The sequence below is a fragment of the Acomys russatus genome, chromosome 5 (genome assembly GCF_903995435.1).
Source record: "Acomys russatus chromosome 5, mAcoRus1.1, whole genome shotgun sequence".
Classification (NCBI taxonomy): Eukaryota; Metazoa; Chordata; class Mammalia; order Rodentia; family Muridae; genus Acomys; species Acomys russatus.
The window spans coordinates 13,814,544-13,832,944 of record NC_067141.1 but is presented as its reverse complement, the minus strand read 5'-3'; the positions used below and the strand labels follow the sequence as shown (position 1 = coordinate 13,832,944).

Sequence of the window (18,401 nt, the reverse complement as noted above, 5' to 3'; positions counted from 1 at the left end):
GGTGACTGAAGCAATGAACAGGTTGGGCAGCATTTCTCATGAGAAGCTACCAGAAAGATGACCAGGCTTTCTCCAATCCTGCCCAGGGGTATCAAGGACACACGAGCCACTCAACAGGCCACCAGTAGTTCTACTGCCCCAGCAATACGACCACCACCTCTGCTCAGGACTCTTGGCCACTGGGGACTGAAGAGGAAGACCCCAAGAGATGCACTGTTCTCTCCCTCAATGCATGTTCCTCCGACAAGCATTTTCTGCATGATGACCCACCAGGGATGGGATGCTTCTGTGTGCAGGTGTCTTCTGTATATTCTCACCTGTCCATCCCTCCATTCACGTGACAGGAAGTGAAGGTCTATAGATATGACGTAGCTGTGCCCAGGAATGCCAAAAATCCTGCAAGTTTAATCATTGACTCCTGTGTATCTAGCAGAAACTTTCTGGTTATTTATTTTTTTGGAGTGTTGGGGATCAACCCAGAACACTGTTCGTGTTAGGCAAGTGCTCTACTACTGAACTGTATCCTCTACCCTATATTATTTGCGTCTTATTGTGTTTCCTTCAAGAAAACCATGTATCTGCCAGGAGTGGTGGCACACGCTTTTAATCCCAGCATTCCGAAGGCAAAAGCAGGTGGGTCTCTATGAGATCAAAGTCAGCTTAGTCTACATTTCAAGTTTCAAGCCAGCCAGGTCTACATAATGAGACTTTACTCAAAAAATAAAAATGTACGTGCCCATAGAATAATAGAAAATATATTAAAAAAAATATGTGTGCCTGTAGAATAATAGAAAAATATAGGAAAATGTGTGTGTTGCTACCAATCTGACAGAGTCTCCAGTCACCTGGGAGACGGTCCTCTGAATGTGTTTGGGGTTGATTATATTAATTAATGTGGGGGAACTTGTCTAAATTGTGGACATAACCATCCTCAGGTAGGGGATCCTGAGCTAAAGGATCAAGTGGAGAAAGTGAGCTGAGAACTATCACACACCTGTTGCTCTCGGCTTCCTGACTGTGTGTGCAAAACTGGCCACCTGCTTCAAGGCCCTCCATCCTGGCTTCTCTAGCATGACCAGCCGTACCGGAAACTGCGAGCCACAATAAGCCCATTTCTCTTTTAGTTGCTTTTGTCGGGTATTTTAGTTCAGCAACAGGAAGAAAAAAAAAGCAAGGCATCTCCAAGTGTGCGGCTTGAAGGAGTGGGCTCTGAGAGAGCTTTCGATTTGGGGCATGTGTTCATCTGCAGCTCCTGAATGCCCATCAACCACACACTGGTTCCTAAGGGTCACCTTCCAGGCTGCCTCCAAGTGCTAGACCAGTCACCTCCTCATGAAGTTCACAGACTGGTGCGGAGCAACAAACAATCTGAAGTGACAGTGCCCATGCCTATCCCTGAAGCCGCCAGTGGGGCTCCTAGACTTTCCTACCCACTGTGTGCAAGATTGGGATAGAAACAAGTGGGTTGCCATAAGAGCCCCCCCTCTCTGTCTCTGCCTGTCTGTCTGTCTGTCTGTCTGTCTCTCTCTCTCTCTTTCTCTCTCTCTCTCACACACACACACACACACACACACACACATATACACACACACTGAGAAGGGGGTTGCTGGCTGACACAGTGGCCAATGCTGTTTTCATGCCTCTGTTTGGTCTCTGCATGCCACAGGCCACATTTTCCCTATTGTCTCTCTATTTACCTCCCTTCCTACCTACGCCTCCCTCATGTGACAGCCTATAAGAGAGATGAACAGGATGAGACTCATCATCAGAGGAGCATTGGTCCCACTGATGACAGGGCTCATTAAAACAAATAATAAAGATCCAGATGATAGCGGGGAAAGGAGGTTGTCTGGGTGCCACCGCACAAAATACTTCGTTAGCACACCTAATTAATACTAACAACTGTCACGAAATAAAAATATCACACCCCTTAAGATCCGCCTGCCTCTCCGGGCGCTGTTCTTATTGAAAAGACCCCTGTCTGTTGCACCATGATCCCTTTCTGAAATAATTGGTGTGGCTTGATTGATAATGCAGAGTCCTCTTTAAAAGAAAACACACTATTTTTCATAATCAGAGCCAGCATGCATAATGAGGAGGCTGGTGGTGCCTTCAGCATCAGGTCTGTCAGAGCGCACGGTTATTTCCATATTGATGCAAACTAAGATATTACACTCCTTCATTATGTTGACGCAGCGCATCTTTCAACAGTCAGCTTCGTGCCGTACATCCCTTGCCAACAAAATTACCTTCATTTTCTCCTTTGGCTCGGCAGAGCTAGCAGTTAAAATGTGCCCTAACAAGCTAATCAACTAATTTTTAGAATATGTTGGAACCGTTTAATATTCTAAGAGAAAACAAGAAAAAGTTGCTAATGGGTCTGCAGGCGTAAACAGAAATAAATAGACGACCGGTTCAATGAGCATTTGAATACTTAAGTTTGAGCCAGTCATGGGGAAATCCATTTTGCAAGTCAAAAAAGCAGTGTCTATTTGTATCCATAAGCCAAACAACCTCATTTACGCGTACGTACTTGAGAAGATAACCTTGGTGTAGAGGCAGCAAGGAGAAAGATCTTTCCAAGAGCTGGGTGCTCGCTGGGAGGGGCTGAGCTCAGCAGGCTGGCCTTGGCCTCTAAGCCCTGCCTGAAACAGTACTCAGCTATAGGGGGATGGGACGGTGCTCCAAGAGGGGTCCCAGAACCAACTGCCTCCCCCAGTAGAAGATAAATGAGATCTCTTATGAAAGAGTCACCAGAGAAGGAGTTTGGGGACTCACTGCTGGGGCCCCACCTGGGGACAGCCTTAGATGGGTAGGAGGACCACATGGGTCTCGGCTGACCTGGGGTTGAATCCAGAGCCATTAGCATTTCACCTGCTGGTTGGCCTTATGGTGGCATATCCTCAGCACTCGGAGGGGAGAGGTTTGCCTCGAGGGCTGGAGAGCGGGTTATGTGCGGTGAGTAGGAAAGGCTGAATACGGGGCCTGTATTAACTAGCCAGGGTTCTCTGGAGGGACAGAAATGACAGCATAGAATATATGGGGCAGGGTTTGTTGTATTTACGGGAGTGGTTGGCAGGATGTGGCCCAGCAGCCCGAGAATCCAGCGGTTGGTTGTTCAGTCCACCAGACCCCCAGACTGGAGGTCTCAGCTGGTCTTCAATAGACACCAGAACCCCGAAGAAGGCGGCTCTAACAATGCCAGTGAAGGAATGGACTTGCCAGTGAGAGGGAAATAAAGAGCTGGCAAAGAGCAAGAGCTTCTTTCTCCCGTGCCCTTTATATAGGCCGCCACCAGAAGGTGTGGCCACACTTAAAATGGGTCCTCCCTACTCAAAAGAGCCGTGGTTAGGATGAGCCTTCCCACTTCAAATGATTTTTTTCTTTAAAGACAACTTATTTAAGAAGCCTCACAGGTGTACCCAGATGCTGGGAGGTGGGTTTATTTCAGATGTAGTCAAAATAACAACCAAAAACAGCCTTCACAGGGCTTGTGTGCTTACTTCCTCCTGGAGGGAGAAAGGCAGTTCTTAATACTGAAGAAAAAAAATAAACAACTTAGGAAGTTTACAAGGCTCAGGAGGCTCAGGAAACCTACAAGACTCTTAAGAGCAAGAGGCAATTACCAGGGAGAGAAGACTCTTCTGTAGGCTGCCTGTGCGCTGGCCAGGAAGCTCTGTGGATTTGTGTGTGTGTGTGACGTTGATGCTTTTGTGTCACCCATGTTTCAGAAAGTAACCCCCTCACTCATACTCCTGTAACTCCAACAAGCTCATTGGTTCACCAATATAGTCTTGGTGGAATCATATCTTTGGTCTGTCTTTAGTGCTTCATGTAGGGTGAATAAAGATACCTCTTCCCAGAAAGCCGTGCAAAGTCTGCTTATACACAGTCCTCCTAGAGTGGTACCCAACAGCCTGCTCCCCAGGAAAACCCTGCTCTCCTGCAGTCTCCAATGTCTGTGAAATCCTGCTGCCTACCTTTGCTCACACATGCCTTCCTCTCCCTCACCATCTGACCCTTCCACGTACACACTGGCTAGCAGTCATTGCATGTTTTTCTCTTACTATGCCATCCTTAGAAGGCCTTGCCCCATTCTGGGTGGACACTCTATTCTAAGAGCCTACCCATACTCCTCTTTCCCACTGAGCCTTAAACACTACTGGGACACAAGTCATGCTGAGATGGCATCACCTGCCTATGGGCAGCACTCCCCATGAGTGGCCCACACAGCACCAGTCAGAACAACAGGACAGGCGGTGGCAGACACACCCAGTGCTCAGATCCCCACTTTCCAAACAGAGAAGCAGATGTTCCTTGAGGCTGAGAGAATCTCATAAGCAACAGGCTAGGACAGCTGAGACCAAGAAGGGTCTTAGAACCCTAAGCGTATTTGCCTGCCTGTGAACCATGGCACATCTCTGAAATCTCCAAGCAGCTCCTGAACATCTTAATCCGTGCTGTGCACTGATGAAGGAAGAAGGGGGCTCCTCAGAGGCAGGAGTGAGCCTGACATGTTCAGAGAGCACCAGGTTGAAGCAAGAATTTGGGAAGACAGAAGATGAGGAATGGGGGAAGAGCCCATGTTGGCTTTTCATACAAAGGACTTTCTGGAGATTTGCCTAATGTATTTCTTCTCAAAAAGCCATCATCCACGTTTATAAATACAGCCGTGAATTTTCCTCTTCCGAAGAAAACCAACGGGCAGAAATTGCTAACCCCAAACGCACAGTGAAGGAGGATTGAGAACACCATGCATCAAAGGAACAGTGTCCTGAGCTGCTCACCGCCGCCACAGCAATGACCGCAAAGCCATGCAGCTCTCTGTTGCCAACAATCAGCCGGACAGGGCTGAAAAGGAAAGGGGCAGGAAGCCGGCTAGGAGTGGGAGAAGGGCTGTAGAACAAAAAGAGGAAACTGAGTCTTCCCCCCGCCCCCACAACAGTTGGAGCCTTGTCTCAGCATGCATGGTCACAGGTAGTTGCCGGGAAAGTTCTGGAACGTGACCGAGAACTCAGAACACCATCCCATCCTGCACTTCCGATGGCACGGAAGCAGCAACCTATCTTTGCTTTTTGGATTCCTTAAAAACATGTTTTTAAGTATTTTAAGGTCCAAGCGTCAGTTTTCCAGAAGGGAAGATGTATGAAGTCGTTATAAATAGACCAAAACTGTACCAGGAGGTCAGCAAGCAGCAGAAGCCGCATTAGAGCAGCCCAACGAACAGACTTTTAGGGGTTGTGGGAACGCACCGCAGTGTTACAGACGCAGAAAACATGTATGTCATCGTGGCTGACTTGCTCCTTCCTTTGTGCACACATGACCTCCATGTGTGGGTGGTTGTCATAGAGACAACATCTCACCCTCTGGACCTGTAAGACAAACTGGTCCCAGGCATCTGAGCCACCAGCTGGGTGGGTGAGAGCCAAGGGAAGCAGAGACTGGGTGGGGACAGCACAGTCCATGGTGCCCACCAAGGCACTCCTTTCCTGGGCTACCTAAACGCTCAGGAGGGTCCCAGTCCAGAAAGAAGACATAGACTTCTGGCTGAGTGCTGAAGGGATGAGCCAACAGCTCAACTTCAGAATTTGGTTTGGCTGTGGTAGTAAATGAAAGAGAATGGGTAGGGGAAGCGCAAGATCACCAAATAGCCTCGATATAAAAACTGTACTCTGATTTTTGTATGGCTGATAAGATTATTTTCAGAATCAAAAGTTACTTTAAGATTTCGTCTTATACCCACCAGAATGTCTAAGATCAATAAAAACACGTGACAGCTCAAGCTGGAGTAAGGAGAATGAACACTCATTCATCACTGATGGGAGTGCAAACTTGTACAGCCACCATGGAAATCAGTGTGGTGGTACCTTAGGAAGATAGGAATCGATTTACCTCAATATCTAGCTATACCACACTTGTGCATATACCCAAAGGATGCTACATTCTACCACAGAGACACTTGCTCGGCCATGTTGGTTGCTGCTCTATTCATAATATCCAGAAATTAGAAACAACCTAGACGTCCCTCAGTGGGTGAATGAATAAATAAAATGTGGTACATTTACACAATGGAATATTACTCAGCAGTTAAAAATGAAATCATAACCTTTCTGTCTACGGCCGCCATAGGGAGAGGAGCTGCCAACATGCATCTGCGATGGATGGTCATTTGGAACTGCTCCAGTTTCCTGAGCAACCGGAACAAGCAGACCTATAGCACCGAGCCCAATAATCTGAGGCCTCTCAACTCCTTCCGCTACAATGGGCTGATTCACTGCAAAACTGTGGGAGTGGAGCCCACAGCCAATGGCAAAGGAGGCATGCTGGTCATGAAACAGATCCAGTCAGCATAAACCCGCCACTTCTTATGTGAGGACCACCATGAACAAGAATGCTCGGGCCACCCTCAGCAGCATCAGGCACATGATCTGGAAGAACAAGTACCGCCCTGATCTAAGGATGGCGGCGTCCACAGGGCCAGGGCCATCCTGCAAAGCCAGAAGCTTCTGGCTGTGAAAAGGAAACGGACTCTCCCCACCAAAAGCTCCTGAGCCCCACATCCCAGAAGCAATAAAGAGTCTGCTGAGCTGGGGTGGCGGCACATACCTTTAAGCCCAGCACTTGGGAGGCAGAGGCAGGCAGATCACTGTGAGTTGCCAGTCCAGGGCAGCCAAGGCTAAGACAGAGAGTCTGCTGACCTTTCAATCACCAACAGGGGAAAAAATTAAATCATAAAATTCTCAAATAAATAGATGGAACAAAAAAAAAATCTTCCTGGATGTGGCATCCCGGACCCAGAAAGATAAACATTGTTTGTATTCACTTATATGTGGATATTATTGAGTCAAAGATAACCAAGCTACAATCTGAAGAACCACAGAAGTTAGGTATTGAGTAAGGGCCTGGAGGTGAGGGAAGCACAGAGCTCCCTAAGAAAGTAAAAATAGAGTAGGTAGTTATAGATGATGGGGAGCTGGACAGGAAGATGTAGTGGGGAGAGGGATGGGGGGAAGGGCATGAGAGAAATAACATGGGGAGAGACAGCTATAAGTAAAGGCCATTTGAGGGAGAGTAGGAAAACCTGGAGTAACAGAAGCTTCCTAAAATCTGTACATATGTGTGGGCAATCAAAATGAAATTGCCAAAAAGTAGGGGAGACGGAGCCCCAACTGGCCACCTCTTGTCGCCAAAATAAAGTTTCCAGAACCAGGACAGAGTTATATCAAACTGCGTACAAGCACCAATGGGCTCTCATAAGAACTCTCAGCAACCCAGGCTGCTGCCAAGATTATCAGTTGCTCGTCACACACTGGCAGCCGTGCCCCACTGTGGAAGACCAACCCAGCTCATTAAACATGGAAAGGTCACACGGGTGCCTACAAAAGAGCCTTCACACCTCGCTCTAGTGTCTGTGGTACGGAAGCTGCTCTACAAGCTTCTAAAAGAAAAACGTAGACACCAACCCAACTACAAACCCTTTCATCTACAATGGTGTCCTGCTGGCGAGATATGCTAGGACAATAGTGGCACAAAGCTTGTGGGAGTAACCAACCAATATCTGATTTTACTTAAGGCCCACTCCACAAAATCGAACCCATATTCAGCATTGCTTGGGTGACCAAGAACCTGAGACCAAATAGCCCAGGGACCTACGGTAAAAACCAAATACTACCGTTCAAAAAATGATCGCGGTGGGGGGGGGGGGTGGGTAGCAATAAAGACCCTAATGACATTCTGGTAGGTAGAGATCAGTGCTCTGCTCAACAATCATCAAAACTTCCTCCTCCAAAAGATGGGAACAAATAAAGAGACACATAGCCAGACATTATGCAGAGTGAGAGACCTTGAACACCGAGCCCTAAATAAGCTGTCTTCATCAAATCCCTCCCCTCAGGACCTCCGGAAGAGCAGTCAGTCCTCTTAACCTCTGAGCCATTCTCTCCAGCCCCCTTGCATATGTTTTATGGCTTCCGGTTTAGTATGTTTTATGGAATTTCTGAGTGTGCAAGCAAGTTTTGCTGACTCTTTCTTATGCCTTCTCTTGGGCTCTTTTCCTTCTGTTTGTTTGTTTTGTCCAATTCCAATGTGTTAGTTTTTGTTTTGTTTTGTTTGCCTGTTTGTTTTCTAATGAGAGACAGAGAGGTAGTGGACCCAGATGGGAGGGGAGGGTGTGAGGACCTGGGAGGAGTAGGGGAGGGGAGATCATAATCAGTATATATTATGTGAGGGGGAAAAATCTATTTTCAATACAAGGAACAAAAGGTTACTTGCAGAATGTGTGGGTGTTTTGCCTGCATATTTGTATGTACCTTGTGCACATAGCGGCCAGAAGAGGGCATCAGATGTCCTGGAAATGGAGTTAAAGTTCTCATCAGCTGCCATGTGGGTGCTGGGAATTAAGCCAGCTTCTTTTGAAAGAGCAGCCAGTGCTCTTAACTGCTGACCCTTTTCCCCCAGCCTCTTAAATTACTTTTGAAAAGCACAAAGTATAAGTGGGTGTGGCGGTACACATTTACAGTACCAGATCCCAGGAGACTGAGACAGGAGGACTTCTAGTTTTAGGCCATCCGGAACTACACAGTGAGTTCCAAGTTAGCCTGAGCTACATAATGAGGCCCCATCTCAAATAAATAAAGGAAAAGAAAAGAAAGAAAGAAAAGAAAATTAAAGGTATAGGTAGTAGCCCTCTGAAGGGCCAGTGTGTGTAACCAGGTCTGACAGCTTCTGGCATCTCTTAGAATGATTCAATTTTTGATGTATGTTGGGTCACATGGCAAAATCTTAATTAGCACCAACAGCAAATTGTTATGAGGTATGTTCAGTGTGCTTTTTTTTATTTTGTAATAAAATTATATTACAAATCCAGGTTCTAGTGGGCCAAGTACCATTATAGAATAACAAGCCGGCTTTATACATAATAGCCAGAACATGGAAATAGCCTAAGTGTCCCTCAGTAGAAGAATGGACTAAGAAACTGTGGTACATTTACACTATGGAATACTACTCAGCTATTAAAAACAAGGAATTCCCGAAATTTGTGGACAAATGGATTGATCTAGAAATTATCATAATGAGTGAGTTCACCCAGAAGCAAAAAGAGACAAATGGTATATACTCACTTATAGCAAAACACTAGTCCAAGGGATATGTACCATGAAAAACTTTACTTACCAAGAAAGTGAGTCAGAGGAGAGGACATCCTATTGAGACTTTAGGCGAGAGTAGCATGGAAGAATGGGGAAATAGTAGGACCCACAGGGTCCTGGAATCCTACAAGAAGAACTTTATGACAGGCAGATCTGGGTCCTGGGGTCCTCCTCAAACTAAGGCACCAGCCAAGGAGAATATAGGCAGTAAGCTTCGAACCCCTACCAAGACCTAGCCGACAAACATGATACTCTCCACCGTTGAGTGGAGAGTGAGATCTGACTCTCACATGAACTCTGGTGCCCCTTTTCTGACCATGTCCCCTGGATGGGGAGGCCTGGCGGCACTCAGAGGAAGGATAGCAAGTTACCAAGAAGAGACTCGATATTCTAAGAGCATATATAGGGGGAGGAGGTCTCCCTCAATCACAGACATAGGGGAGGGGAGAAGGGGGGAAGTAGGAGGGAGGGAAGAATGGGAGGAAACAGGGGAAGGGCTAACAATCGAGATGTAATATGAATAAATTAATAAAAATGTAAAAAAAAAAAAAAAAAAGAATAACAAGCCGATTATAGAAAGAGGATCCCCAGACTTCGTTATCACCCAAGTCCTGGTGCAACCACCAGCCAGCCATCCCCTCCTTGGTAATAAAGCAGAGTTGTACTCAGATGGCCCCCACTCTCAGTTCCAAGGCCACATATGTGCCTGTCATTCCAGGTAACTAGAACATCTTTAATTGCTTGGTATTTTGTTGCTGCTGTTGTTTGAGGTTTTGTTTTGTTTTATCTTGGTTTGATTTGGTTTGACTTTCAGTCACTCACTATGTGGCCTTTGCTGGCCTTGAACTTGCTATGTAGATCGGGCTGTCCTCCAACTCACAGAGATTCATGGGCCTCCACACCCTGAATGCTGGGTTCAAGACGTGCACCACCACATCTGGCTTAAAAGATATCCAATCTCTATGTAGGCTGCACATCAGAAAGATTATGGGACTAGGCAGATGCTAAATAACTGAGAATGAAAGACCACAGGTCTCCTCTGCCCACCTGGGACACAGTTGACTCTCAGGGCACCTACATCATCTGGAGGAGGGCAATCTGGACCCCATGACATTCACCCAATGTTGGGATCCATTTGACTCTCCAAATTTTGCTGCAGAGAATAAAAAGAATGCCCTGACACAATAAGGATGTCACCAAGGGCACATTTATGCCTTGCCCGGTGGCACATGTGGCTTACTGCCAAGTGACTCTGGAACCCATGAAGTAGTTATCAGACCAAACCATCAGCAAATTCAACGAAAACTCCCACCCTGAAGCACTGTAGTCACTGTGCTCAAAATATACGTATTGACTCTGGCAGTCTGTCTTGTTTGTTAATTAGCTAATATTTTCAAAATGCTTTGAGGATGAAAAATGCTACTGAGGAGCAAAGTGTCTACATCTATTTCTGCCACCTTGGCACTACGACACAGTCTTGCAGACAATGGTGAGCTTGAAACAAAGACTAAAATCCTGCCCTGGCAGAATTGGGAGATTCTAACAAAAACAGTATAAAACACCAGAAATGTGACAGATGAGTCAGATGCTAATGAGCATCCTGACCAGAAATCAATGGGCAACTGGGCACGGCAACATTTCAGGAGGTCAAGGAGCAAGGGCAGAAAGCATAAGCTTCCTGGGCACCAGGGCAAGAGAAGAGGAGGAGCCCTACCCATGAGACTGATTGTGAGGGGCTTCTCCTGTGTTGGTCCCATTCTGTAGCTGGGGAAATTGAGGGGTCCCTGAAGTAGAGCTCCTGGTCCAATCTCCTCCTGGGGGAAGGGTCATGTTATCATCTCAGCATAACACGATGAACATAGTATGCTCTGCAGCACACACAGGCGGGCATTTCTTTCAGGGAGACACTCACCTCTACTAAGAAAAATTGCTTTGATTGACAGGCCCACTTGCAACAGAAGCAAAGACCCCCAGGGGATCTGAGCACCATGAAATTGGGCAAGAAGGGAGCAGTGAGATGGGGAGACAAGAAGTGCAGGAACTCTGCAAGTCACAACAAGGCAGTGACATTCCCATCCTCAGAGCCACCTGGCACCTCATATGGCATCAGCAGACAGGTGAAGCTCTGCACCCAGGTGGTAGGGGAAGACATGAAGTGTTGTGTCCAGATTTGGACAGGGCATAAAGATGAAAGCTGAGAGCTGAGGTACTCTACATTCTTATGGGCCATGGTCTTATGGATTTCTGTCAAGTTTGCCTAAATCCTTGCCTGGTGGGGGCCCAGACCACATCTGCAGCACAAGCCATGAACCCCAAGAGGTAAGAGGCCACCTCTACAATGGAGGATTTGCTAAGAAGCCAACAAAGTCAGAACTTGCATGAGCCCATTCTGAGACAGTGAGAAAGCTGATCACTTTGTAAGTGTGACTTTGTTGTTTGAAAGAGAGACCACCAAATTGCATTCACAAAATACCCACGTCTGCATTATTCAGCATTCCCTTCTCAGAATGCACCAGAACTGTGCCTGGCTTTTGATACTAAACCTTGTGTACTAAGATAGGTGTAGAACGAGCAGAAGAAAAAAACATGAATGGGCAGAGAGTTGCATAGAAGGGAAAGACAGATGAACAGTTGTTTGTACAGAGGGAAATGAACAGAGGGATAAATGGACAGATAGATAAGGAGGAGAAGGGAGCTGGAGAGATGATCTAGCACTTGTTAAGCCTGCAGAGAAGCAAGGCTCAGTTCCTAGCACCAATGTGGTGTCTCACAACCATTCGTAACTCCAGTTCCAGGAGATCTGATGCCCGTGGGCACCAGGCATATATGTGGTGCACATACAGACATTCGGGCAAAACATCCATTTGCATAAAACAAAAAAAAATACTTAAAAGGAATGAAAAAGAAAGGAAAACCAAGAGCAAATAGATAGAAGATAGATTGATGGATGGATAACGGGCGAGGCATGGATGGATGGATGGATGATGGGCAAGGTGTGGATAGATGGATCGATGACGGGTGCATGAATGAGTAGAGGAGTAGTAGTGTAATAGTATAGTGGTTTAAGTGATAAATCACACACACATAAAGTCTAGGGCTCTTGAGCACTTGGCTCCCAGCTGGCGGTGCTGTTTGGATAGGTTTAGGAAGGGTGGCCTTGCTGGCCTGAGTGTGCCACCTAGGGAGGACTTTGAGAGTTTAAAGATTTGTACAATTTCTAGCTTGCAGGTCAAGATGTGAGCCTTCAGCTTTCTGCTCCTGCTATTATGGACTACAAACCTCTTGAATCATAAGCCCAAATAAACTCTTTCTTCTATAAGTTGCTTTGGTCACAGTGTTTCATTATAGCAATAGAAAACTAATTATACAGAAGTTGGTACCAAAGAGTAAACTACTGCTGTGATAAACATGACCTTGCTGCATTTTGGAAGAATGTGGAAGACTTTGGAACTTTGGACTAGAAAAGTGGTTGAATGCCATAAGTGGAATTTAATTGTCCATCTTAGTAGAAGCTTGGAAGTCATAGTGCCAAGAGACATCATATGGACTATGGAGGTCCACCCAGTTAAAGAGGTTTCAAAGGGGGAAAATATTAGCAACTGGGATATTTTGGTGAAAAAATAAATAAAGTGGCCGCTTTCTTCCCATATTCTAAGACCTTTCCTAAAAGTAAAAACTGTCTTTGGCAGGGGAGATTTCAAGACAGCCTAAGACTGACACTGTCTTGTGGTTGTTAGTAATCACTCTTATGCAGGTCTACAATGAAAAAGATCAATCAAGAGCAGAAAGAAATATTAAATGTACAGTTTAAAGAGGAAAAAGGACACTGAGGACATTAATGCTACACGCAAGGCTTATGTTCAGAGGGAGGCTGAAATTGTTAAGAACATTAGCACCATCAAGGAGATGCCTGACTTCATTGGAATAAAGGGGAGGGGGTCCTCAGGGCAAGACCCCATTCAGCCAAGCTTCTAGCTTGTGAAAGAGAACACAAGGCTCCTGGAGGACATCTACAGTCAAAAGCTGCCGCTACTATGATCCAAGGGGGCCAGGGTCCCTCCCAAGCTGTTAGTCAAAGTTGGCATTTCCCTGCATTTGCTGACTTTAAAGTCATGAAAAAAATAAGAGGCTGTGGAATCCTCCTCTGCTGTTTTAGAAAGCTGATGGGATGAAGCAATAAGTGCCAGGGGATTCTGTAGTGGAAAGTTTTGGTGTCTTTAAAAACTCAGTTATGTTATGTAAGCATGTTTTTGTTTTAGTCCCAGGTGTGAAATATGGGGCTGATTCAGATGGCCCACAGCAGCAACCTCTTTGCCTTGTGCAGGCTCCGAGAGGGGCTCTTTGTCAGCCACAGACAGTTTAATTCTGAGGACTCTGGAGAGGGAATAAATGCCAGAGCCCAGAAGATGGCAGGGGGTAGGGGGGGCTCCAAATTAAAATGCTCCTGCTCCCCCTGCTGCTCCTGGTTGCTATTGATGCAGTTTGATGAGAAGAAACTGGAGACCTCCTGAAACAAAGATAGGACTTGCCCCAAGGAGCTACGTCCCTAAACAGCAGGGAGTAGTAAAGAGACCTATGACCCCCTTCTCCCCACTAACCTCCTTTCTCTCCTATCTGGTGTTGGGGTGTTGGAAGAGATTGAGGTGAAGGGAGGTAGAGGCATTTGAAACTAAATTAAAATAGATAACAAAAAAAAAAAAATAGCACCTACAGGAGAAAGTTCTGAAGAGGCAGGAGCCCTGAGAGGCCGTTGCATGAAGCTGTGGAAGTGAAACCAAAGATGTTGGTAATGTCAGAGCTGTAAAAGATCAGCCCAGAAGAGCTGCACACAAGGAATAAAGTCAGGCTAAGAAAAAGATATATGTTGCAGGTAGCAAACTTGGAGGACCAAAACCATCTAACCCCCTTTGACATCAGACACGGAGTTAGAAAATTTGGGGTTTGCCCTGCTGAGTTTAAGTCTGGCTTTTGTCCATTCTTTTTCCTCACTATGTCCACTTCCTCCCTTTTGAAATGGTAATACACATCCTTTGCCACTGTGTGCTAGAAGTATATAATTGGGTTCTTAATTTTACAGGGAATTACAGTTAAAAGATTGCCTTGCCGGGCATGGTAGCACGCTCCTTTAATCCTAGCACTTGGGAGGGAGAGGCTGGTGGATGTCTCTGAACTCAAGACCAGCCTGGTCTACATAGTGGGTTCCAGGACAGGCCGGGCTCTGGACTTACAAATTTTAAAAGGTGTTAAGACTATGAAAGACAAGGCTGGAGAGATGGCTCAGCAGTTAGAACACTGGCTGCTCTTCTAGAGGACTCAGGTTCAATTCCCAACACCCACATGGCACCTCATAATTATCTGTAACTCCAGTTCCAGAAGATCCAATGACCTTACACAGGTATATATGTAAGCAAAGCACCGATAAACAATTTTTTTTAATTTTAAGACTATGGGGATGTTTGATGTTGGATCAAATGCGTTTTACATTATGATATGAGCACAAGTCTGTAGGAACCCAAGAGTGAACTGTAGTGGTTTGGGTGAGATGCTTGCTATTTGAATAGTTGGTTCCCAGTCAGTGGCGCTGTTTTAGTACGTTTAGGATTGGGGCTCTGGTAAAATAAGCACGTCACTGGGGGCTGGGCTTTGAGAGTTTCTAGTTCCCTCTCTGCTCCCCGATTGCTTGTCAAAATACGCACCCTCAGTTTCTCCTCAGCTGCTGTGCCTGCTGCTTGCTGCCACACCTCCCCACCAGGATGCATTCTTTTCCTTCTGGAACCATAAGCCAAATAAACCCTCCGTGCTCTGAGTTGCCCTGGTTGCTATGTTTTATCACAATAGAGACATAACTAAGACATGCAGAATAAATTACTTGAAACATGCACCTGTAATACAGTATCGGGTGAAACACACGTCCTTATGGAATCATCACACGCAAGTCGCCCTTTATGTGGCATTGGCTTGGCGGCTCTCTAGTGTACTAGGGTATGGCTCATTATCCTCCTCACTTCTGAAGTGGTACCTGCTCCATTATTTTAATCACCGGAAAAATATAGACTAAGAGCCAGGCTTATGGCGCACACCTTTGATCCCAGCACTCAGGAGGCAGAGGCAGGAGCAGGCAGATGCCTCTGAGTTTGAGGCCAGCCTGGTCTACAAAGTGAGTCCCAGGACAGCCAAGGCTATACAGAGAAACCCCTGTGTCAAAAAAAAAAAAAAAAAAAAAAAAAAAAAGAATTATAGCTACAATTGCTTGAGTGTGGACTTAGCAAGCTCAAGGCCAGATGGTCTAAAGTATAAGTGGCTCTCAACCAAGGATGATTTTGTTGTTGTTGTTGTTGTTGTTGTTAGAATGAACAGGAGATGCTCCCACTACAAAGAATTATCCAGACCAGGATGCCAGCCTTTCAAGAGGGAGCAGTCCCAACACGAGTGGCACTTACCCTGCAGTGTAAGCTCCCAAGAATGTGCACTGTGGGGCATTCACAGACCAGCCTATAGGTAAGGAGGCTGAATCCAGGAATTAACAAGACTGTGTCAGCCTTTCCATGACTAATTTTCAAATCCTTGTGGGAATAAAAATAAAACGGCAGTCACCAGCCAAAACAGAAACTGAAGAAAAGATTCAAGACAGCAAAATTTGGAGCTAGGATGGTAGTTCAGTGGGGAGAGTCCTGGTCTAGCACGCATGAAGCCCTGGGTTCAAAAAGTACAGGCAGACCGGGCTTGCTGGCACACACCCCGTAATCCCAGCACTTGGGAGGCAGAGGCAGGTGGGTTGCTGTGAGTTTGAGGCCAGCCTGGTGGGCAAATCAAGTCCAGGACAGCCAGGGTTTCTACACAGAGAAACCCTGTCTTGAAAAAACCCAAAACAAAACAAAAACAAAAAGTACAGGCAGGAATAGCAGAAATTCATGGATAGTGAGTTTGAGGCCAACCTGGGCTACATGGGACAGTATCTCAAAAAAACAAAACTGGAGAAATTGAGGATGTTGCTGGCATTCAGCAGTAAGTAGGAGTGTTCCTGTAGCCCTCGAGGCTGTGTGTTTTGGGTGTTGACCACAAGCCAGCCCGCCATCCCATCAAGGTGTCTCCTCCTTGCGCAACCTGCTGACCCAACTCTTCCTTTCTCAAAATTTTCTCCTCGGCTTTATGATCCATAATTGGATACCTTTGCTCCAATTCTCTCCTTGCAACAGCGAAGATAAGGTCTCTGTTTAATCATCCCCCTCTAAGCACTTGCAATCAGGCAGGATATTGCTGCTTTTAAAATAAGACAATGACATTTAACGACTTTCATTTCTTCCTATACAAAAGATTAATTTATATGCTGGAGTCATCAGCTCATTGGAAAACTCAGCCTATTCTTTCTGAAACACTGAGATATGATTAAGAACTCAATCCCTTCTTTATATTTTTAATCTTGTGGCTTTTTCTGTGTATTTAACTACATGGTCTAATTTAGTCTTTGCTTTACCGTGATGCTAAAATTAGCAAGCAGGACAGAGGAGTAACACAGAACCTCTCAGAGGCACCCCAAGAGGCAACCTGCCCCATCTCTAGGTATCAACAAAGCAGGGCTACCATAAAGCCCTAGGGACTTCACCTGGACCACCTGCAGAGCCCATGAATCAGGCCCCTTGGATCTGACCCACTCCAGCATCACTTCCTCCCTCCATTTACCCTTAGCTCTGGCTCACATTTCAAGATCTTCCCTTCCACCAAACACCCTCTGGATGCCACTTCCGTCAGTGTCTCATTTGTCCTTCCATGTTCACCTAGAATATCTCTCCCTGGAAGTCTTTGTAGAGTCCCCTGTGGCAATAGCTCCCTCCTTCCTAACTCACGCAGTGCTTGCTCTGGATGTCCTTAATCTATCCTGTCTTTTATAATGTGGCTGGCCATCACCTGCTGGTTTCTCCTGGTCACTAGTCATCACGGTGTCTGTAGGACACTTTCACAACAGTGCTGCCCTGTCAAGGTGCAGAGAATCCAACGCCACAGTTATTCAGGGGGCTGAGTGAGCTTAGGATCCTATTAGCAAACCTTTGTCTCCCTTCAAATTCAATGACAAGGCCCTGACAGTTTTGACAGGTTCTCCAAAAAAAAAAAAAAAAAAGAGTCATCAAGGCCACAGTTGAATGGGCCTCCATGAGCCACAGGGACCATCGCTCCTAACTGCTATAAATGGCAGCCCACCCATACTCGTGGCCTGTTTTCATTTAGAAATTATCACATGGCATATGCACGTATTAAATCTTATAAATTTTCTAAAATAATGCCATGAATTGATGATGATGATGATGATGATAATATTTATCCATTACATGTAACAATTTGGTTGGTTGGTTTGGTTTTTGTTGTTGTTTTGTTTTGTTTTGTTTTTTGGGACAGGGTTTCTTTGTGTAGCCCTGATTGTCCTGGCACTAGCTAAACCAGTCTGGCTTCAAACTCACAGAGATCTGTCTACCTCTGTCCTGTCTCCCCTTCTAAGTGCTGGCATTAAAGGCATGAGCCACCACTGCCCACAAGACTTGTTTGTTTGTTTGTTTGTTTGTTTGTTTGTTTTAAGACAGGGTTTCATTTGACCCAGAATGGCCTCCAACTCAACATGACAGCCAAGGATGGCTGTGAACTTGTGATCCTCATGCTTCTGTGTCTTGACAGCCAGGATTACAACAAACATACACTATCACATCCGGCTTATACAATGTTGGGAATTTGCGGTGCTTTCTAAATGAACTCAGGGCTTTGGTTTTATTCCTTGCTATACAAGGAGACACTGAGCTACATCCCAGGCTCTCCTCTCAGGATTTTTACCATTAAAAAAAAAAAAAATTCTGTCACAAGCTGCAAAGATGGCTCAGCAGCGATTGCTCTTCCAGAGACTTGAGTTAGATTCCCAACAACCTTTTCAGGTGCTCACAACCTCCAGTAACTCTAGCAGCAGGGGATCCAATGCAGACAGACAGACAGACAGACAGAGGCATGGATGAACACACACACACACATGCGCACAGAGACACAGTTTATTAATTCATGTGATAAGCAGAAAAAAAAAAACAGGGTCTCTGCCAATCCTCAGGCCAATCTCTGTTGTTAATTCTTCCTGATGCTAACTGGCAGTGTGTGCTCTGTTTCCTAAGAGAAAAGACACCCTTTTGGATGGAATCAAGTGGTCCCTGTCATCTCTAGTGCTCTTAAGTGACTTGACACGTTATAACATGACCCTGCTGCTCTCAAAGCTGTGCATTAGAG

General features: G+C 45.8%; 1 pseudogene; it reads left to right on the top strand.

The window, feature by feature from the left end:
• Positions 1 to 6,146: 6,146 nt before the first annotated feature.
• Positions 6,147 to 6,551, top strand: LOC127188794 (60S ribosomal protein L28-like; annotated as a pseudogene).
• The last annotated feature ends 11,850 nt before the right edge of the window (positions 6,552 to 18,401 follow it).